This window comes from Salvelinus namaycush, unplaced genomic scaffold (genome assembly GCF_016432855.1).
Source record: "Salvelinus namaycush isolate Seneca unplaced genomic scaffold, SaNama_1.0 Scaffold299, whole genome shotgun sequence".
NCBI lineage: Eukaryota > Metazoa > Chordata > Actinopteri > Salmoniformes > Salmonidae > Salvelinus > Salvelinus namaycush.
Genome location: NW_024059885.1, coordinates 178,995 through 203,463, shown reverse-complemented (window position 1 = coordinate 203,463; position 24,469 = coordinate 178,995). Strand labels below are relative to the sequence as shown.

The following is a 24,469-nucleotide window of genomic DNA, read 5'->3' as shown; positions in this document are numbered from 1 at the left end:
AGTGTTATGGGGCAGAGTGTCACGCCCTCACCATAGTGTTATGGGGCAGGGTGTCACGCCCTCACCATAGTGTTACGGGGCAGAGTGTCACGCCCTCACCATAGTGTTACGGGGCAGAGTGTCACGCCCTCACCCACAGTGTTATGGGGCAGAGTGTCACGCCCTCACCATAGTGTTATGGGGCAGAGTGTCACGCCCTCACCATAGTGTTATGGGGCAGAGTGTCACGCCCTCACCATAGTGTTACGGGGCAGAGTGTCACGCCCTCACCATAGTGTTACGGGGCAGGGTGTCACGCCCTCACCATAGTGTTATGGGGCAGAGTGTCACGCCCTCACCATAGTGTTATGGGGCAGAGTGTCACACCCTCACCATAGTGTTACGGGGCAGAGTGTCACGCCCTCACCATAGTGTTATGGGGCAGAGTGTCACGCCCTCACCATAGTGTTACGGGGCAGGGTGTCACGCCCTCACCATAGTGTTATGGGGCAGAGTGTCACGCCCTCACCATAGTGTTACGGGGCAGGGTGTCACGCCCTCACCATAGTGTTACGGGGCAGGGTGTCACGCCCTCACCATAGTGTTATGGGGCAGAGTGTCACACCCTCACCATAGTGTTACGGGGCAGGGTGTCACGCCCTCACCATAGTGTTATGGGGCAGAGTGTCACGCCCTCACCATAGTGTTACGGGGCAGGGTGTCACGCCCTCACCATAGTGTTATGGGGCAGGGTGTCACGCCCTCACCATAGTGTTACGGGGCAGAGTGTCACGCCCTCACCATAGTGTTACGGGGCAGAGTGTCACGCCCTCACCATAGTGTTACGGGGCAGAGTGTCACGCCCTCACCATAGTGTTAAGGGGCAGAGTGTCACGCCCTCACCATAGTGTTACGGGGCAGAGTGTCACGCCCTCACCATAGTGTTACGGGGCAGAGTGTCACGCCCTCACCACAGTGTTATGGGGCAGAGTGTCACGCCCTCACCATAGTGTTACGGGGCAGAGTGTCACGCCCTCACCATAGTGTTATGGGGCAGGGTGTCACGCCCTCACCATAGTGTTACGGGGCAGAGTGTCACGCCCTCACCATAGTGTTACGGGGCAGAGTGTCACGCCCTCACCATAGTGTTATGGGGCAGAGTGTCACGCCCTCACCATAGTGTTACGGGGCAGAGTGTCACGCCCTCACCATAGTGTTATGGGGCAGGGTGTCACGCCCTCACCATAGTGTTACGGGGCAGAGTGTCACGCCCTCACCATAGTGTTACGGGGCAGAGTGTCACGCCCTCACCATAGTGTTATGGGGCAGAGTGTCACGCCCTCACCATAGTGTTATGGGGCAGAGTGTCACGCCCTCACCATAGTGTTATGGGGCAGAGTGTCACGCCCTCACCATAGTGTTACGGGGCAGAGTGTCACGCCCTCACCATAGTGTTATGGGGCAGGGTGTCACGCCCTCACCATAGTGTTATGGGGCAGGGTGTCACGCCCTCACCATAGTGTTATGGGGCAGAGTGTCACGCCCTCACCATAGTGTTAAGGGGCAGAGTGTCACGCCCTCACCATAGTGTTATGGGGCAGAGTGTCACGCCCTCACCATAGTGTTACGGGGCAGAGTGTCACGCCCTCACCATAGTGTTACGGGGCAGAGTGTCACGCCCTCACCATAGTGTTACGGGGCAGAGTGTCACGCCCTCACCATAGTGTTACGGGGCAGGGTGTCACGCCCTCACCATAGTGTTACGGGGCAGAGTGTCACGCCCTCACCATAGTGTTACGGGGCAGAGTGTCACGCCCTCACCATAGTGTTATGGGGCAGAGTGTCACGCCCTCACCACAGTGTTATGGGGCAGAGTGTCACGCCCTCACCACAGTGTTATGGGGCAGAGTGTCACGCCCTCACCATAGTGTTACGGGGCAGAGTGTCACGCCCTCACCATAGTGTTATGGGGCAGAGTGTCACGCCCTCACCATAGTGTTATGGGGCAGAGTGTCACGCCCTCACCATAGTGTTATGGGGCAGAGTGTCACACCCTCACCATAGTGTTATGGGGCAGAGTGTCACGCCCTCACCACAGTGTTATGGGGCAGAGTGTCACGCCCTCACCATAGTGTTATGGGGCAGAGTGTCACGCCCTCACCACAGTGTTATGGGGCAGAGTGTCACGCCCTCACCATAGTGTTACGGGGCAGAGTGTCACGCCCTCACCATAGTGTTATGGGGCAGGGTGTCACGCCCTCACCATAGTGTTACGGGGCAGAGTGTCACGCCCTCACCATAGTGTTATGGGGCAGAGTGTCACGCCCTCACCATAGTGTTATGGGGCAGGGTGTCACGCCCTCACCATAGTGTTACGGGGCAGAGTGTCACGCCCTCACCATAGTGTTACGGGGCAGAGTGTCACGCCCTCACCCACAGTGTTATGGGGCAGAGTGTCACGCCCTCACCATAGTGTTATGGGGCAGAGTGTCACGCCCTCACCATAGTGTTATGGGGCAGAGTGTCACGCCCTCACCATAGTGTTACGGGGCAGAGTGTCACGCCCTCACCATAGTGTTATGGGGCAGAGTGTCACGCCCTCACCATAGTGTTATGGGGCAGAGTGTCACACCCTCACCATAGTGTTATGGGGCAGAGTGTCACGCCCTCACCATAGTGTTATGGGGCAGAGTGTCACGCCCTCACCATAGTGTTACGGGGCAGAGTGTCACGCCCTCACCATAGTGTTATGGGGCAGGGTGTCACGCCCTCACCATAGTGTTACGGGGCAGAGTGTCACGCCCTCACAATAGTGTTACGGGGCAGAGTGTCACGCCCTCACCATAGTGTTATGGGGCAGAGTGTCACGCCCTCACCATAGTGTTACGGGGCAGAGTGTCACGCCCTCACCATAGTGTTATGGGGCAGGGTGTCACGCCCTCACCATAGTGTTACGGGGCAGAGTGTCACGCCCTCACCATAGTGTTACGGGGCAGAGTGTCACGCCCTCACCATAGTGTTATGGGGCAGAGTGTCACGCCCTCACCATAGTGTTATGGGGCAGAGTGTCACGCCCTCACCATAGTGTTATGGGGCAGAGTGTCACGCCCTCACCATAGTGTTACGGGGCAGAGTGTCACGCCCTCACCATAGTGTTATGGGGCAGGGTGTCACGCCCTCACCATAGTGTTATGGGGCAGGGTGTCACGCCCTCACCATAGTGTTATGGGGCAGAGTGTCACGCCCTCACCATAGTGTTAAGGGGCAGAGTGTCACGCCCTCACCATAGTGTTATGGGGCAGAGTGTCACGCCCTCACCATAGTGTTACGGGGCAGAGTGTCACGCCCTCACCATAGTGTTACGGGGCAGAGTGTCACGCCCTCACCATAGTGTTACGGGGCAGAGTGTCACGCCCTCACCATAGTGTTACGGGGCAGGGTGTCACGCCCTCACCATAGTGTTACGGGGCAGAGTGTCACGCCCTCACCATAGTGTTACGGGGCAGAGTGTCACGCCCTCACCATAGTGTTATGGGGCAGAGTGTCACGCCCTCACCACAGTGTTATGGGGCAGAGTGTCACGCCCTCACCACAGTGTTATGGGGCAGAGTGTCACGCCCTCACCATAGTGTTACGGGGCAGAGTGTCACGCCCTCACCATAGTGTTATGGGGCAGAGTGTCACGCCCTCACCATAGTGTTATGGGGCAGAGTGTCACGCCCTCACCATAGTGTTATGGGGCAGAGTGTCACACCCTCACCATAGTGTTATGGGGCAGAGTGTCACGCCCTCACCACAGTGTTATGGGGCAGAGTGTCACGCCCTCACCATAGTGTTATGGGGCAGAGTGTCACGCCCTCACCACAGTGTTATGGGGCAGAGTGTCACGCCCTCACCATAGTGTTACGGGGCAGAGTGTCACGCCCTCACCATAGTGTTATGGGGCAGGGTGTCACGCCCTCACCATAGTGTTACGGGGCAGAGTGTCACGCCCTCACCATAGTGTTATGGGGCAGAGTGTCACGCCCTCACCATAGTGTTATGGGGCAGGGTGTCACGCCCTCACCATAGTGTTACGGGGCAGAGTGTCACGCCCTCACCATAGTGTTACGGGGCAGAGTGTCACGCCCTCACCCACAGTGTTATGGGGCAGAGTGTCACGCCCTCACCATAGTGTTATGGGGCAGAGTGTCACGCCCTCACCATAGTGTTATGGGGCAGAGTGTCACGCCCTCACCATAGTGTTACGGGGCAGAGTGTCACGCCCTCACCATAGTGTTATGGGGCAGAGTGTCACGCCCTCACCATAGTGTTATGGGGCAGAGTGTCACACCCTCACCATAGTGTTATGGGGCAGAGTGTCACGCCCTCACCATAGTGTTATGGGGCAGAGTGTCACGCCCTCACCATAGTGTTACGGGGCAGAGTGTCACGCCCTCACCATAGTGTTATGGGGCAGGGTGTCACGCCCTCACCATAGTGTTACGGGGCAGAGTGTCACGCCCTCACCATAGTGTTATGGGGCAGAGTGTCACACCCTCACCATAGTGTTATGGGGCAGAGTGTCACGCCCTCACCACAGTGTTATGGGGCAGAGTGTCACGCCCTCACCATAGTGTTATGGGGCAGAGTGTCACGCCCTCACCACAGTGTTATGGGGCAGAGTGTCACGCCCTCACCATAGTGTTACGGGGCAGAGTGTCACGCCCTCACCATAGTGTTATGGGGCAGGGTGTCACGCCCTCACCATAGTGTTACGGGGCAGAGTGTCACGCCCTCACCATAGTGTTATGGGGCAGAGTGTCACGCCCTCACCATAGTGTTATGGGGCAGGGTGTCACGCCCTCACCATAGTGTTACGGGGCAGAGTGTCACGCCCTCACCATAGTGTTACGGGGCAGAGTGTCACGCCCTCACCCACAGTGTTATGGGGCAGAGTGTCACGCCCTCACCATAGTGTTATGGGGCAGAGTGTCACGCCCTCACCATAGTGTTATGGGGCAGAGTGTCACGCCCTCACCATAGTGTTACGGGGCAGAGTGTCACGCCCTCACCATAGTGTTATGGGGCAGAGTGTCACGCCCTCACCATAGTGTTATGGGGCAGAGTGTCACACCCTCACCATAGTGTTATGGGGCAGAGTGTCACGCCCTCACCATAGTGTTATGGGGCAGAGTGTCACGCCCTCACCATAGTGTTACGGGGCAGAGTGTCACGCCCTCACCATAGTGTTATGGGGCAGGGTGTCACGCCCTCACCATAGTGTTACGGGGCAGAGTGTCACGCCCTCACAATAGTGTTACGGGGCAGAGTGTCACGCCCTCACCATAGTGTTATGGGGCAGAGTGTCACGCCCTCACCATAGTGTTACGGGGCAGAGTGTCACGCCCTCACCATAGTGTTATGGGGCAGGGTGTCACGCCCTCACCATAGTGTTACGGGGCAGAGTGTCACGCCCTCACCATAGTGTTACGGGGCAGAGTGTCACGCCCTCACCATAGTGTTATGGGGCAGAGTGTCACGCCCTCACCATAGTGTTATGGGGCAGAGTGTCACGCCCTCACCATAGTGTTATGGGGCAGAGTGTCACGCCCTCACCATAGTGTTACGGGGCAGAGTGTCACGCCCTCACCATAGTGTTATGGGGCAGGGTGTCACGCCCTCACCATAGTGTTATGGGGCAGGGTGTCACGCCCTCACCATAGTGTTATGGGGCAGAGTGTCACGCCCTCACCATAGTGTTAAGGGGCAGAGTGTCACGCCCTCACCATAGTGTTATGGGGCAGAGTGTCACGCCCTCACCATAGTGTTACGGGGCAGAGTGTCACGCCCTCACCATAGTGTTACGGGGCAGAGTGTCACGCCCTCACCATAGTGTTACGGGGCAGAGTGTCACGCCCTCACCATAGTGTTACGGGGCAGGGTGTCACGCCCTCACCATAGTGTTACGGGGCAGAGTGTCACGCCCTCACCATAGTGTTACGGGGCAGAGTGTCACGCCCTCACCATAGTGTTATGGGGCAGAGTGTCACGCCCTCACCACAGTGTTATGGGGCAGAGTGTCACGCCCTCACCACAGTGTTATGGGGCAGAGTGTCACGCCCTCACCATAGTGTTACGGGGCAGAGTGTCACGCCCTCACCATAGTGTTATGGGGCAGAGTGTCACGCCCTCACCATAGTGTTATGGGGCAGAGTGTCACGCCCTCACCATAGTGTTATGGGGCAGAGTGTCACACCCTCACCATAGTGTTATGGGGCAGAGTGTCACGCCCTCACCACAGTGTTATGGGGCAGAGTGTCACGCCCTCACCATAGTGTTATGGGGCAGAGTGTCACGCCCTCACCACAGTGTTATGGGGCAGAGTGTCACGCCCTCACCATAGTGTTACGGGGCAGAGTGTCACGCCCTCACCATAGTGTTATGGGGCAGGGTGTCACGCCCTCACCATAGTGTTACGGGGCAGAGTGTCACGCCCTCACCATAGTGTTATGGGGCAGAGTGTCACGCCCTCACCATAGTGTTATGGGGCAGGGTGTCACGCCCTCACCATAGTGTTACGGGGCAGAGTGTCACGCCCTCACCATAGTGTTACGGGGCAGAGTGTCACGCCCTCACCCACAGTGTTATGGGGCAGAGTGTCACGCCCTCACCATAGTGTTATGGGGCAGAGTGTCACGCCCTCACCATAGTGTTATGGGGCAGAGTGTCACGCCCTCACCATAGTGTTACGGGGCAGAGTGTCACGCCCTCACCATAGTGTTATGGGGCAGAGTGTCACGCCCTCACCATAGTGTTATGGGGCAGAGTGTCACACCCTCACCATAGTGTTATGGGGCAGAGTGTCACGCCCTCACCATAGTGTTATGGGGCAGAGTGTCACGCCCTCACCATAGTGTTACGGGGCAGAGTGTCACGCCCTCACCATAGTGTTATGGGGCAGGGTGTCACGCCCTCACCATAGTGTTACGGGGCAGAGTGTCACGCCCTCACAATAGTGTTACGGGGCAGAGTGTCACGCCCTCACCATAGTGTTATGGGGCAGAGTGTCACGCCCTCACCATAGTGTTACGGGGCAGAGTGTCACGCCCTCACCATAGTGTTACGGGGCAGAGTGTCACGCCCTCACCATAGTGTTATGGGGCAGAGTGTCACGCCCTCACCATAGTGTTATGGGGCAGGGTGTCACGCCCTCACCATAGTGTTACGGGGCAGAGTGTCACGCCCTCACCATAGTGTTATGGGGCAGAGTGTCACGCCCTCACCATAGTGTTATGGGGCAGAGTGTCACGCCCTCACCATAGTGTTACGGGGCAGAGTGTCACGCCCTCACCATAGTGTTACGGGGCAGAGTGTCACGCCCTCACCATAGTGTTACGGGGCAGAGTGTCACGCCCTCACCATAGTGTTACGGGGCAGAGTGTCACGCCCTCACCATAGTGTTACGGGGCAGAGTGTCACGCCCTCACCATAGTGTTACGGGGCAGAGTGTCACGCCCTCACCATAGTGTTACGGGGCAGAGTGTCACGCCCTCACCATAGTGTTACGGGGCAGAGTGTCACGCCCTCACCATAGTGTTACGGGGCAGAGTGTCACGCCCTCACCATAGTGTTATGGGGCAGGGTGTCACGCCCTCACCATAGTGTTACGGGGCAGAGTGTCACGCCCTCACCATAGTGTTACGGGGCAGAGTGTCACGCCCTCACCCACAGTGTTATGGGGCAGAGTGTCACGCCCTCACCATAGTGTTATGGGGCAGAGTGTCACGCCCTCACCATAGTGTTACGGGGCAGAGTGTCACGCCCTCACCATAGTGTTACGGGGCAGAGTGTCACGCCCTCACCATAGTGTTACGGGGCAGGGTGTCACGCCCTCACCATAGTGTTACGGGGCAGAGTGTCACGCCCTCACCATAGTGTTACGGGGCAGAGTGTCACGCCCTCACCATAGTGTTATGGGGCAGAGTGTCACGCCCTCACCACAGTGTTATGGGGCAGAGTGTCACGCCCTCACCACAGTGTTATGGGGCAGAGTGTCACGCCCTCACCATAGTGTTATGGGGCAGAGTGTCACGCCCTCACCATAGTGTTATGGGGCAGAGTGTCACACCCTCACCATAGTGTTATGGGGCAGAGTGTCACGCCCTCACCACAGTGTTATGGGGCAGAGTGTCACGCCCTCACCATAGTGTTATGGGGCAGAGTGTCACGCCCTCACCATAGTGTTACGGGGCAGAGTGTCACGCCCTCACCATAGTGTTATGGGGCAGAGTGTCACGCCCTCACCATAGTGTTACGGGGCAGAGTGTCACGCCCTCACCATAGTGTTATGGGGCAGAGTGTCACGCCCTCACCATAGTGTTATGGGGCAGGGTGTCACGCCCTCACCATAGTGTTACGGGGCAGAGTGTCACGCCCTCACCATAGTGTTATGGGGCAGAGTGTCACGCCCTCACCATAGTGTTATGGGGCAGGGTGTCACGCCCTCACCATAGTGTTACGGGGCAGAGTGTCACGCCCTCACCCACAGTGTTATGGGGCAGGGTGTCACGCCCTCACCATAGTGTTACGGGGCAGAGTGTCACGCCCTCACCATAGTGTTACGGGGCAGAGTGTCACGCCCTCACCATAGTGTTATGGGGCAGGGTGTCACGCCCTCACCATAGTGTTACGGGGCAGAGTGTCACGCCCTCACCATAGTGTTACGGGGCAGAGTGTCACGCCCTCACCCACAGTGTTATGGGGCAGAGTGTCACGCCCTCACCATAGTGTTATGGGGCAGAGTGTCACGCCCTCACCATAGTGTTACGGGGCAGGGTGTCACGCCCTCACCATAGTGTTACGGGGCAGAGTGTCACGCCCTCACCACAGTGTTATGGGGCAGAGTGTCACGCCCTCACCATAGTGTTACGGGGCAGAGTGTCACGCCCTCACCATAGTGTTATGGGGCAGAGTGTCACGCCCTCACCATAGTGTTACGGGGCAGAGTGTCACGCCCTCACCATAGTGTTACGGGGCAGAGTGTCACGCCCTCACCATAGTGTTACGGGGCAGAGTGTCACGCCCTCACCATAGTGTTACGGGGCAGAGTGTCACGCCCTCACCATAGTGTTACGGGGCAGAGTGTCACGCCCTCACCATAGTGTTACGGGGCAGGGTGTCACGCCCTCACCATAGTGTTACGGGGCAGAGTGTCACGCCCTCACCATAGTGTTATGGGGCAGAGTGTCACGCCCTCACCATAGTGTTATGGGGCAGAGTGTCACGCCCTCACCATAGTGTTATGGGGCAGAGTGTCACGCCCTCACCATAGTGTTACGGGGCAGAGTGTCACGCCCTCACCATAGTGTTATGGGGCAGAGTGTCACGCCCTCACCATAGTGTTATGGGGCAGAGTGTCACACCCTCACCATAGTGTTATGGGGCAGAGTGTCACGCCCTCACCATAGTGTTATGGGGCAGAGTGTCACGCCCTCACCATAGTGTTACGGGGCAGAGTGTCACGCCCTCACCATAGTGTTATGGGGCAGGGTGTCACGCCCTCACCATAGTGTTACGGGGCAGAGTGTCACGCCCTCACAATAGTGTTACGGGGCAGAGTGTCACGCCCTCACCATAGTGTTATGGGGCAGAGTGTCACGCCCTCACCATAGTGTTACGGGGCAGAGTGTCACGCCCTCACCATAGTGTTACGGGGCAGAGTGTCACGCCCTCACCATAGTGTTATGGGGCAGAGTGTCACGCCCTCACCATAGTGTTATGGGGCAGGGTGTCACGCCCTCACCATAGTGTTACGGGGCAGAGTGTCACGCCCTCACCATAGTGTTATGGGGCAGAGTGTCACGCCCTCACCATAGTGTTATGGGGCAGAGTGTCACGCCCTCACCATAGTGTTACGGGGCAGAGTGTCACGCCCTCACCATAGTGTTACGGGGCAGAGTGTCACGCCCTCACCATAGTGTTACGGGGCAGAGTGTCACGCCCTCACCATAGTGTTACGGGGCAGAGTGTCACGCCCTCACCATAGTGTTACGGGGCAGAGTGTCACGCCCTCACCATAGTGTTACGGGGCAGAGTGTCACGCCCTCACCATAGTGTTACGGGGCAGAGTGTCACGCCCTCACCATAGTGTTACGGGGCAGAGTGTCACGCCCTCACCATAGTGTTACGGGGCAGAGTGTCACGCCCTCACCATAGTGTTATGGGGCAGGGTGTCACGCCCTCACCATAGTGTTACGGGGCAGAGTGTCACGCCCTCACCATAGTGTTACGGGGCAGAGTGTCACGCCCTCACCCACAGTGTTATGGGGCAGAGTGTCACGCCCTCACCATAGTGTTATGGGGCAGAGTGTCACGCCCTCACCATAGTGTTACGGGGCAGAGTGTCACGCCCTCACCATAGTGTTACGGGGCAGAGTGTCACGCCCTCACCATAGTGTTACGGGGCAGGGTGTCACGCCCTCACCATAGTGTTACGGGGCAGAGTGTCACGCCCTCACCATAGTGTTACGGGGCAGAGTGTCACGCCCTCACCATAGTGTTATGGGGCAGAGTGTCACGCCCTCACCACAGTGTTATGGGGCAGAGTGTCACGCCCTCACCACAGTGTTATGGGGCAGAGTGTCACGCCCTCACCATAGTGTTATGGGGCAGAGTGTCACGCCCTCACCATAGTGTTATGGGGCAGAGTGTCACACCCTCACCATAGTGTTATGGGGCAGAGTGTCACGCCCTCACCACAGTGTTATGGGGCAGAGTGTCACGCCCTCACCATAGTGTTATGGGGCAGAGTGTCACGCCCTCACCATAGTGTTACGGGGCAGAGTGTCACGCCCTCACCATAGTGTTATGGGGCAGAGTGTCACGCCCTCACCATAGTGTTACGGGGCAGAGTGTCACGCCCTCACCATAGTGTTATGGGGCAGAGTGTCACGCCCTCACCATAGTGTTATGGGGCAGGGTGTCACGCCCTCACCATAGTGTTACGGGGCAGAGTGTCACGCCCTCACCATAGTGTTATGGGGCAGAGTGTCACGCCCTCACCATAGTGTTATGGGGCAGGGTGTCACGCCCTCACCATAGTGTTACGGGGCAGAGTGTCACGCCCTCACCCACAGTGTTATGGGGCAGGGTGTCACGCCCTCACCATAGTGTTACGGGGCAGAGTGTCACGCCCTCACCATAGTGTTACGGGGCAGAGTGTCACGCCCTCACCATAGTGTTATGGGGCAGGGTGTCACGCCCTCACCATAGTGTTACGGGGCAGAGTGTCACGCCCTCACCATAGTGTTACGGGGCAGAGTGTCACGCCCTCACCCACAGTGTTATGGGGCAGAGTGTCACGCCCTCACCATAGTGTTATGGGGCAGAGTGTCACGCCCTCACCATAGTGTTACGGGGCAGGGTGTCACGCCCTCACCATAGTGTTACGGGGCAGAGTGTCACGCCCTCACCACAGTGTTATGGGGCAGAGTGTCACGCCCTCACCATAGTGTTACGGGGCAGAGTGTCACGCCCTCACCATAGTGTTATGGGGCAGAGTGTCACGCCCTCACCATAGTGTTATGGGGCAGAGTGTCACGCCCTCACCATAGTGTTACGGGGCAGAGTGTCACGCCCTCACCATAGTGTTACGGGGCAGAGTGTCACGCCCTCACCATAGTGTTACGGGGCAGAGTGTCACGCCCTCACCATAGTGTTACGGGGCAGAGTGTCACGCCCTCACCATAGTGTTACGGGGCAGGGTGTCACGCCCTCACCATAGTGTTACGGGGCAGAGTGTCACGCCCTCACCATAGTGTTAAGGGGCAGAGTGTCACGCCCTCACCCACAGTGTTATGGGGCAGAGTGTCACGCCCTCACCATAGTGTTACGGGGCAGAGTGTCACGCCCTCACCACAGTGTTATGGGGCAGAGTGTCACGCCCTCACCATAGTGTTACGGGGCAGAGTGTCACGCCCTCACCATAGTGTTATGGGGCAGAGTGTCACGCCCTCACCATAGTGTTACGGGGCAGAGTGTCACGCCCTCACCATAGTGTTATGGGGCAGAGTGTCACGCCCTCACCATAGTGTTATGGGGCAGAGTGTCACGCCCTCACCATAGTGTTATGGGGCAGAGTGTCACGCCCTCACCATAGTGTTATGGGGCAGAGTGTCACGCCCTCACCATAGTGTTATGGGGCAGAGTGTCACGCCCTCACCATAGTGTTACGGGGCAGGGTGTCACGCCCTCACCATAGTGTTACGGGGCAGAGTGTCACGCCCTCACCATAGTGTTATGGGGCAGAGTGTCACGCCCTCACCATAGTGTTATGGGGCAGGGTGTCACGCCCTCACCATAGTGTTACGGGGCAGAGTGTCACGCCCTCACAATAGTGTTACGGGGCAGAGTGTCACGCCCTCACCATAGTGTTATGGGGCAGAGTGTCACGCCCTCACCATAGTGTTACGGGGCAGAGTGTCACGCCCTCACCATAGTGTTACGGGGCAGAGTGTCACGCCCTCACCATAGTGTTACGGGGCAGAGTGTCACGCCCTCACCATAGTGTTATGGGGCAGGGTGTCACGCCCTCACCATAGTGTTACGGGGCAGAGTGTCACGCCCTCACCATAGTGTTATGGGGCAGAGTGTCACGCCCTCACCATAGTGTTATGGGGCAGAGTGTCACGCCCTCACCATAGTGTTACGGGGCAGAGTGTCACGCCCTCACCATAGTGTTACGGGGCAGAGTGTCACGCCCTCACCATAGTGTTATGGGGCAGAGTGTCACGCCCTCACCATAGTGTTACGGGGCAGAGTGTCACGCCCTCACCATAGTGTTATGGGGCAGGGTGTCACGCCCTCACCATAGTGTTACGGGGCAGAGTGTCATGCCCTCACCATAGTGTTACGGGGCAGAGTGTCACGCCCTCACCACAGTGTTACGGGGCAGAGTGTCACGCCCTCACCATAGTGTTACGGGGCAGGGTGTCACGCCCTCACCATAGTGTTACGGGGCAGAGTGTCACGCCCTCACCATAGTGTTATGGGGCAGAGTGTCACGCCCTCACCACAGTGTTATGGGGCAGAGTGTCACGCCCTCACCACAGTGTTATGGGGCAGGGTGTCACGCCCTCACCATAGTGTTACGGGGCAGAGTGTCACGCCCTCACCATAGTGTTATGGGGCAGAGTGTCACGCCCTCACCATAGTGTTATGGGGCAGGGTGTCACGCCCTCACCATAGTGTTACGGGGCAGAGTGTCACGCCCTCACCATAGTGTTATGGGGCAGAGTGTCACGCCCTCACCACAGTGTTATGGGGCAGGGTGTCACGCCCTCACCATAGTGTTACGGGGCAGAGTGTCACGCCCTCACCATAGTGTTATGGGGCAGAGTGTCACGCCCTCACCACAGTGTTATGGGGCAGAGTGTCACGCCCTCACCATAGTGTTATGGGGCAGATGCACATTTGTGGCCTGCTGGAGGTCATTTTGCAGGGCTCTGGCAGTGCACCTCCTTGCACAAAGGCGGAGGTAGCGGTCCTGCTGCTGGGTTGTTGCCCTCCTACGGCCTCCTCCACGTCTCCTGATGTACTGGCCTGTCTCCTGGTAGCGCCTCCATGCTCTGGACACTACGCTGACAGACACAGCAAACCTTTTTGCCACAGCTCGCATTGATGTGCCATCCTGGATGAACTGCACTACCTGAGCCACTTGTGTGGGTTGTAGACTCCGTCTCATGCTACCACTAGAGTGAGAGCACCGCCAGCATTCAAAAGTGACCAAAACATCAGCCAGGAAGCATAGGAACTGAGAAGTGGTCTGTGGTCACCACCTGCAGAATCACTCCTTTTTTGGGGGTGTCTTGCTAATTGCCTATAATTTCCACCTTTTGTCTATTCCATTTGCACAACAGCATGTGAAATTTATTGTCAATCAGTGTTGCTTCCTAAGTGGACAGTTTGATTTCATAGAAGTGTGATTGACTTGGAGTTACATTGTGTTGTTTAAGTGTTCCCTTTATTTTTTTGAGCAGTGTATATATATCATGTAAATATATAATGTAAATATACACAGTATCAATATCTATCTCTATACATTATCTATCTATATATATATATATATAATGTAAATATACACAGTATCAATATCTATACAGTATCTATGCAATAAAATGCAAATGAATTACTTAAAAATCATACAATGTGATTTTCTGGATTTTTGTTTTAGATTCCGTCTCTCACAGTTGAAGTGTACCTATGATAAAAATTACAGACCTCTACATGCTTTGTAAGTAGGAAAACCTGCAAAATCGGCAGTGTATCAAATACTTCTTCTCCCCACTGTATATATATGTAAGATCCCACAGTTGACAGTGCATGTCAGAGCAAAAACCAAGTCATAAGGTCAAGGGAATTGTCCATAGAGCTCCGAGACAGGATTGTGTCGAGGCACAGATCTGGGGAAGGTTACCAAAACATTTCTGCAGCATTGCAGGTCCCCAAGAACACAATGGCCTCCATCATTCTTAAATGGAAGAAGTTTGGAACCACCAAGACTCTTTTTAGAGTACATAAGTATTCAGACCCTTTCTAAAAACCTGTTTTTGCTTTGTCATAATGGGGTATTGTGATGTCATTGTGGGGTATTGTGATGTCATTATGGGGTATTGTTTGTAGATTGATGAGGATTTTTTAATTTTTTAAATAAGGCTGTAACGTAACAACATGTGGAAAAAGTCAAGGGGTCTGAATACTTTCTGAATGCACTGTATATCTATATCTATACAGTATCTATATCTATATCTACACAGTATCTATCACTATATCTACACAGTATCTATCACTATATCTATACAGTATCTATTACTATATCTACACAGTGTCTATATCTATACAGTATCTATCACTATATCTATACAGTATCTATCACTATCTATACAGTATCTATTACTATATCTACACAGTATCTATATCTACACAGCATCTATATCTGTACAGTATCTATATCTACACAGTGTCTATATCTATACAGTATCTATCACTATATCTATACAGTATCTATCACTATATCTACACAGTATCTATATCTACACAGCATCTATATCTGTACAGTATCTATCACTATATCTGTACAGTATCTATCACTATATCTATACAGTATCTATCACTATATCTATACAGTGTCTATATCTATACAGTATCTATCACTATATCTATACAGTATCTATCACTATATCTACACAGTATCTATCACTATATCTACACAGTATCTATATCTACACAGCATCTATATCTGTACAGTATCTATCACTATATCTGTACAGTATCTATCACTATATCTATACAGTATCTATCACTATATCTATACAGTGTCTGTCAAGTTTTGACCTCTTTCTTGTGCAATTCCCCACTTGAAAAGGACAGTCCCTCCACATGAAGATTTTAACTGGATTTCACTCAATAAACAGCCATGGAATCAGTTGTTTGTCTTTTATTTACCATTCTTTGGTTGGCAGTAAACAGGTGAAAAACCTCAAAAAAGAGATGACAAATACAAGTTATTATTTGAGTTGACAGCCTAATTAAATACACAAAATTATCCACATTCACCTCAGATAAACACATTTCTGCCATTATAAAATACAAGGTTTCCACTTTTAAGCAAATGTTTCCCAAAATAGAAACCCACCATTTTTAATCAAATGAGCAGAATCAGTATATTTTTATCTAAATTTGCATTTTAGCCAAATACATTCAAAATATTTTTAGTAGTAAAAAATTACATTTATTTTCTAATCAGTAGTTTTAAGCAGACAAATCTTACATTTTTTAGCCAAAGATTTTTTAGACTATACATTTGTTACTGAATTAAGAACTTGGTTTACTAAGATTTCTACAAAGTTTAAATTACTTTTAACCATTTCAAACAAGTTCTTTGTCAACAATGAATTTGGCTCTTCTTACTTTTCCTTTATACCCCACAAACAACATTTGAAGTTATAAATACCACTGCAAAAGTCCTATCAAAGTTAAGAGTTAAGTCTGTGTTTTCCAGAGTATCATTAGCAGTGCACTGCTTAAGTCAGTCTAACAAAACATGGCCAATATGGCGCTTACCGGCTGTCTTTCACAGTTTTGTGGAGGGCTTGGACTTGCACAGTCACCTTGATCACATAGATGAAGTTTCCTTGGTCTTGTGGTGCTATAAATGCTCCTTTCACTGCGTTCTAAAGACAACAGCAGAGCCAGGTGCTGGCACGCCCAGATTGCCTGGAAGATTTGTTCCACCTGGTTCACCACTGATTGAAGGAGGAGGAGTTTCACCACTGAGCAGCTCCCAGGCAGTTTGTCAGCACACCTCCCACTCAATCTTCCCACGGGAACCGATGGAAAGATTGTAAATCAGCACCTACATACTGCCGGTCAGCTCCGAGTTTGATCCTCAACTGGTAGCAAGACAACCAGGTGTCGAACATCTCTGTGCAGGACTGTGGTTTGCGTAGCTTCTTTCAGGACTTTGGCCGATGGCCGGTTTAGTGTGGGTTTTGTGACAGGAAGGCAGGAGCTTTGGACCACTTTGACGTTCACGTCTCGAACAATGCCCTTAGCATCTGGATTAACGCTCACCACCCGTCCTAGCTTGAATTGGCCCCTCACTGCATTTTGGTCACACAACCAGACAATATCTCCGACAGCAACGTTGCGATATGAAGTGTGCCATTTACTTCTGAGAAATAAGTTTGGGCCGGCAAGCTGGCTCCAAGACCTCCAGAACTTGTTGACCTGGTTCTGCATCTCTCTGAGTCTCTTGTAAGGGTAGTTCGCAAAGTCAAATGTTCTGATCTCACCGCTTGGAGAGGCTCGGCCCAGGAGAAGTGTGTTGGGTGACACATACTGCACGCTTTCTTCATGGCTCTGCACCCTGGCATCTATTGGGCATTCGTTGGCAAGGTTTGCAGCAAGTTGTAGTGTTGTCTGAAGCTCGCTGTAGCTAAGGCGTTGGTAAGCCATCAAGAAGCTCCCTGTCGACATTGTGTTGACCAGGTCTGCATGAATTGCCCTGCTGGCCATACAGCTGAAGACGACACCCCACACTTTCATTGAGACCCGTTTCTTGATGTCATCTTTGACAAGGTACGGTCCGAAGAGGTCGACTGTAGTGAACTCGAACGGAGCTGCAGGTGTGGCTCTTTCAGCAGGTAAGTCAGCCATTACCTGTTCGCACCTTCTTGCCCTTGACTTTTTGCAGAAAAGGCAGTTATCCACTACTTTTTGGGAAATGTTTCTTCCTTGGATGACCCAGGCTTTCCTCCTCATTTTCAGCAGGGTTGCAGCCACACCTTCATGACCCTCATCGTGCGCCTCCCGTGCCAATAAAGTAGAGACCCATGCATTGAAAGGCAGAAGGGGAACTGCAGCGCCATCCTCCCTGAAGCCATGGATTCTCCCACCGCAGACTAGTAACCCAGATTCTGGCTCTCTGTACACAACCAAGCGGTCCGTAGTGGTAGTTGGGAACGTCACCCCCTCTTGAGCAGCAAGATAGATGTCTCTTATTGCCTCTTGACGTTCTGTGGCGGTGATAACTCCTTTTGTGGGAATCGCCTCCCACTTTGGGGTCTCAATGGATTTTGTTGCAGATCTAAACTTTTTGGCGGCTCTCCAGATCAAAGCAACAGTCTTGACTAGACACTTTAGGCTACTAAAGCGCCTCTCATCCACCAAGTTTAGGACAGCTGCACCAGCAGGAAATCGTCCCACCAGACTTGGAAGACTTCTTCTCGCTTGGGCTCTGGTGAGTGCTGCCACAAATGACTTCTTTTGCATATTGTTAATGCTCTCTCGAGCTGTCACAGACACATCTTTTGACGACATAATTGGCCACTCGCTCTCTGGAAGATATAGAAACTCTGGCCCTTGCTGCCACTCTGAATGGGCATCAAGTTCCTTTGGCCCAGCTCCTCGAGTGATAATGTCGGCTATGTTGAGTGGTCCAGGGATCCACCACCAGTCCTGTAGCCGTGTGCTCTCTTGGATCTCTCCAATTCTATTAGCGAAGAAAGTCTGAAATCCATAGCTTTCTCGCTGGATAGCTCCAAGAACAGTCTGACTGTCTAACAAATGGTACCACCTTTTTATCTGGATCTGGGTATGCTGTTCAAAGTACTTTTTCAGGCGGCTTGCAAAGACTGCACCGCAAAGTTCTGCTTTGACTGCATCCCCCTTCTGGTCTAGTGGTGTCAGCTTTGCTTTTGACTCCACTAGTCGAATTGTTAATTGTTTGTTGCAGTTCCACCGCAGGTAGAGGACAGCACCATAGGAGCTTTCACTGCCATCTGAAAAAGTGACAGCGACTGGTTCAGTTGTTGCCTTTGGTGGAGTAAGAGCTCTTGGGAACATTACTTTGCTTAGCTGGACGTACTCCTCAAAAATTCCAATTGCATCTTTGCGGAGCTCATCCGACAGGGGAAGGTCCCATGTGTCCTTGACCATGCTGTACTTTGATTTTGCCTCTTGGAATGCCCTTCGGACCAAGATAGCCCCTCTTTGCTTTGATGGCGTTGTCAGGCCAACTGGGTCGTACAAACCAGCAACTTGACTCAGCAGTTCACGTCTTGTCAGCGGGTCTGGTTTCTGTGCTCGTACTTCTTCTAGCAGTAAGTCCTGCCCAAGTCTCATCTTTTTCTCCCGCCTGGAGAAGTTGACCCTCACCATGACATGCAACATGTCTTCATCCACAATGTAGCCGAGACCGAGCGCCTTGTTGTCTTCCTCCTTAAGCTGATTTGGCAGGACAACAATATTTGGTGATGCCTTTTCGCTTTCTCCTTTATTTTGGCCTGAGAAGACCCAAGGCTTCAGTGCAAACCCTCCTGCTTTTAGAATCAGCTCCACATTCTTTGTGATGACTTCGAGTTTTTCACGGCAGTTGTGGGATGTCAAGATGTCATCGACGTAGCTGTGCTCATGTAATACTTGGCATTCATCTGTGAGGTGGCTGAATTGAGGCAGGTTAGCCGTCTCCCTCATGGCCAGTTGTGCTATGCACCCTGCTGGCTTGTCCCCGATATTCACTCTGGTTATGGCGTATTGTTCCACCTCATCGCCCTCTGAATCCCGCCACAAGAACCGGTGTAGATGGACTTCCCTCTCCTCGAGCCACACAGAATTGTACATTTTTCTGACGTCTCCTAAAGCGGCGTAGGAGCCTTGGCGGAACTTGAGGAGGACAGCTCGAATCGGATTGAGAACGTCAGGGCCTTTCATCAGAAGGTCATTGAGACTTTGGCCTTTGTACTTCTGACTGCTGTTCCAGACAAGTCTTACCGGAGTTGTAACAGAGTGGGGGTTGGGTGCGATAAGATGACTAATATACCAGACAGGTCCATTCCAGTTGGTTAGATCCTCTTTGGTCAGCTTTCTTGCAGCCCGGCGGTCAACCATTTCGTGGACTTGAGCACCATAGGCTTTTTTCCACTGCGGTTCTTTGGCGAGCTGTCTCTCTGTTCTGAGAAAGGTTGCCTCCACTGCCTTTATGTTGTTTGGCAATGTAGATGGGTCAATGAGCCATGGATACCTTGCATGCCAGTGTGGACTATCACTGTGGTCATCAGCACCAACATAAGTCAGGCCACCCTTAACAACTTCCAGCTCCCTTTCTTCGGCCAGAGTCATTTCTTTGCCACCAAGTTGACAACTGCCGCAGCGACATCCTCCACATTTTGGGGTGCAGGGGGCGCCAATGCTATCCCATCTCCACCACTCAATAAAATCCCGAGTGGAAATAGCAGAATAAGAAGACTTGATGGTAGGTTTGGCGCAGATATGTTCTTCATACATCAATGCTGCTGTTCTCATGGATCTGGCGAAGTGCGCTCTGGACTGGTGTGCTGTAACTGTAGCCTCTTCCAACAGACCAGGGTGTGTCCCTGCAATTGTCTTTCCCAATGGCCCATCCCATAGTACAAGGTCCCCAACGGTGCGTATTTTCTGTGGGACCAGTCGCCCTTCCTTATGGCTTATCAAAAGCTGTATCTGTCTTGGTCTAACAAGTTCATTTTGGGGGACATCTGGAAAGAATTTTTGGAGTCTTTTGGCTGTCACATGTTTGTGAATCTCTGCAATGCTGTCCAAACCATAGCAGAGGAGTTGGTGGGATCTGACATTGCCTTGCTCTGTGCGGACCCGGATCTTTAGGAGGTACCGTTTTGTGGTGACTTGAACTTTCATTCCTCCCACACCATGGACAACAAGGGTTATGGCTTCACTTCTAAGGTTCAAACGATCAGCTGCATCATGAGTTATATAGTTTGTATCCGATGCCAGGTCGATCAAAGTCCCAACTTTTTGTCCTGCATTGGCCGTGACCTCTAAGAGCATCATGATGACTGGCCACTCCACTATTCCATTCTCTGCTAGAAGACTGGGTTGGTTGGACACAAGAGAGGTTCTGGCTATAGTGTTGCAAAAAGCATTGCAACACTTCTCTGCAAGTTCAGGTGAGAGACTTTTAATGAACTCTTCTTGGGCTTGGGTATAACGCTCTCTTGTGTCACCTCCCACTTTGCTGTTATTGGACCTCTGGACGACATTCCCTTTGGATGTACCAGCTCTCGGGCAGAGGTAATAGTGGTGTTCTGCAGCACGCTGTTCTATGCAGTCTGGCCTCCTGCACAGAAACTCTGATTTACAATAGTCACCTTCCTTGTGAATCTCCAGGCATCTTTTGCAGGCTCCCAGCTTCCTGACAGCATCTCTTTTCTCTGACAGCTTAAGCGTGCGGAACTTTTGGCAGAAATATAGCCTTTTCTTATGCTTGCAGTCTCCGCAGACCACACATCCTTGAGCCTGGTCGCTTAGTTGGGTGGATGTTCTGGTTCGAGCTTGCCGAGGTTCAGATTTCGGTTTTGGTTCCTCCTCTCTCAGTTGGTCCAGCTTCTCATAGATGGCTTCTTGACCTTGAAGAAACTTGTGAAGGTAGTCAAATCGCTTGTCTTCTTCAGCTTCATCACCTTTGCCAGCTACATGAAGAAGCCATTCCTTCTTCAGGCCATCAGGAAGTTTACTCTCTATTGTCTTTGTTACAAGAGGGTTCTTTATAGCACCGGTCTTGCCAAGCTCGTTCAGATCGACCAGGGCTTTTTCTACTGATTGGATGAGCTCAACAATCCTCCTGGGCTGGTTACCTTTAACTGCTTGGAGTCTTTGGAGCTCTTCTACTATCTCAAGGGCTATAGTTGTCTTATTTCCAAAGCGGTTCTCCAAGACCCGGAAAACCTCCTCAGCAGTTGTGTAAGTTGTCAGGTGAAGGTCTCGTATGGTCTTCTCATCCACACTGTCGAGAAGTTGGAACTTTTTAACCTCTCTGGATCCAGTAGGTTCTCCCTGCATCTGGAGCGCTTCCCAGTCTTTTTTCCACCGGTGAAACTCTCGGCGGATGCCAGAAAACTTTGGGAGGGCAGCAGGCTTTAATTTAATTGCTGGTGTGGCCACAGAACTGTTTGAAGTAGTACTCAATCTGCTGGTTTCTCCTCTAACGTGTGCCCCTGTAAAGTCTGCTTGTCTTAATGTGAGATTTGGCAGGATAGTTTCAAGGTCTTTGATACGACTCTGGAAATGTTGTTGCTCTGCTGGGGGGGCCCAGCACTTCCAATGTTTATGCACCTCCTTTGCAGCCTTCACAAGTTTCTCTAGTTGTCCGATCATGAAGAGATATGCATCTGGGTTTTTACTTGAGTCCACAGCTCCCACGTTTTCTGCTTGCGACTCTGCTGTTGTAATTGCTTGTGTCAGTTCATATTCCCCGAAATTGGCCCACAATGTCTTTTGTATGAGGTCCTTTAGCTCTTGCAGTTTTTTCTCACACTCATTTGCTGTTTTGACCAAGTCAGACTTCTGCTGCTCGCTCAACTCCTCTGCATCAGAGTTTTCTTCAATACATTGCCCCTCTACATCATCGTTGGCTTCCAGGACTTTGCCAGCTTCTGCAGTGAGCTTCCTAAAATTGTCTCTGAGCTCCTCTTCTGACATCATTGTATGCATTCGTAGCACATTATTGGCCAGACGGGAAAACTGACGCTTCGCTGATGTCCTTGCGGTCTTTAGCTGCTCCACCAGTAATGAATCAGCCATTTCAATCACAGCAGCAGGCGGGAACAGTCTTTACTTGTCTCCCTGGACACGTGTGGTCACTTTTCTGGTCCTTTTCCAGTCTTGAACCACGGTTTTTCACTGTCAAGTTTTGACCTCTTTCTTGTGCAATTCCCCACTTGAAAAGGACAGTCCCTCCACATGAAGATTTTAACTGGATTTCACTCAATAAACAGCCATGGAATCAGTTGTTTGTCTTTTATTTACCATTCTTTGGTTGGCAGTAAACAGGTGAAAAACCTCAAAAAAGAGATGACAAATACAAGTTATTATTTGAGTTGACAGCCTAATTAAATACACAAAATTATCCACATTCACCTCAGATAAACACATTTCTGCCATTATAAAATACAAGGTTTCCACTTTTAAGCAAATGTTTCCCAAAATAGAAACCCACCATTTTTAATCAAATGAGCAGAATCAGTATATTTTTATCTAAATTTGCATTTTAGCCAAATACATTCAAAATATTTTTAGTAGTAAAAAATTACATTTATTTTCTAATCAGTAGTTTTAAGCAGACAAATCTTACATTTTTTAGCCAAAGATTTTTTAGACTATACATTTGTTACTGAATTAAGAACTTGGTTTACTAAGATTTCTACAAAGTTTAAATTACTTTTAACCATTTCAAACAAGTTCTTTGTCAACAATGAATTTGGCTCTTCTTACTTTTCCTTTATACCCCACAAACAACATTTGAAGTTATAAATACCACTGCAAAAGTCCTATCAAAGTTAAGAGTTAAGTCTGTGTTTTCCAGAGTATCATTAGCAGTGCACTGCTTAAGTCAGTCTAACAAAACATGGCCAATATGGCGCTTACCGGCTGTCTTTCACAGTTTTGTGGAGGGCTTGGACTTGCACAGTCACCTTGATCACATAGATGAAGTTTCCTTGGTCTTGTGGTGCTATAAATGCTCCTTTCACTGCGTTCTAAAGACAACAGCAGAGCCAGGTGCTGGCACGCCCAGATTGCCTGGAAGATTTGTTCCACCTGGTTCACCACTGATTGAAGGAGGAGGAGTTTCACCACTGAGCAGCTCCCAGGCAGTTTGTCAGCACAGTGTCTATATCTATATCTATACAGTATCAATTACTATATCTACACAGTTTCTCTATATCTATATCTGTACAGTATCTATCACTATATCTATACAGTATCTATCACTATATCTATACAGTATCTATCACTATATCTATACAGTGTCTATATCTATATCTATACAGTATCTATTACTATATCTACACAGTTTCTCTATATCTATATCTATACAGTATCTATATCTACACAGTATCTATTACTATATCTATACAGTATCTATATCTATACAGTATCTATCACTATATCTATACAGTATCTATTACTATATCTATACAGTATCTATTACTATATCTACACAGTATCTATCACTATATCTACACAGTTTCTCTATATCTATATCTGTACAGTATCTATCACTATATCTATACAGTATCTATCACTATATCTATACAGTGTCTATATCTATACAGTATCTATCACTATATCTATACAGTATCTATCACTATATCTACACAGTATCTATCACTATATCTACACAGTATCTATATCTACACAGCATCTATATCTGTACAGTATCTATCACTATATCTGTACAGTATCTATCACTATATCTATACAGTATCTATCACTATATCTATACAGTGTCTATATCTATATCTATACAGTATCAATTACTATATCTACACAGTTTCTCTATATCTATATCTGTACAGTATCTATCACTATATCTATACAGTATCTATCACTATATCTATACAGTATCTATCACTATATCTATACAGTGTCTATATCTATATCTATACAGTATCTATTACTATATCTACACAGTTTCTCTATATCTATATCTATACAGTATCTATATCTACACAGTATCTATTACTATATCTATACAGTATCTATATCTATACAGTATCTATCACTATATCTATACAGTATCTATTACTATATCTGTACAGTATCTATCACTATATCTACACAGTATCTATCACTATATCTACACAGTTTCTCTATATCTATATCTGTACAGTATCTATCACTATATCTATACAGTATCTATCACTATATCTATACAGTATCTATCACTATATCTATACAGTGTCTATATCTATATCTATACAGTATCTATTACTATATCTACACAGTATCTATATCTATACAGTATCTATTACTATATCTATACAGTATCTATATCTACACAGTATCTATTACTATATCTACACAGTATCTATATCTATACAGTATCTATTACTATATCTACACAGTATCTATATCTACACAGTATCTATCACTATATCTACACATTATCTATCAC

At 50.6% G+C, this 24,469-nt stretch overlaps 1 pseudogene; it reads right to left on the bottom strand.

Annotated features, from left to right (window-relative positions):
- LOC120039770 overlaps positions 1–24,469 on the bottom strand; it is a 44,091-nt pseudogene that overhangs the window by 13,134 nt on the left and 6,488 nt on the right.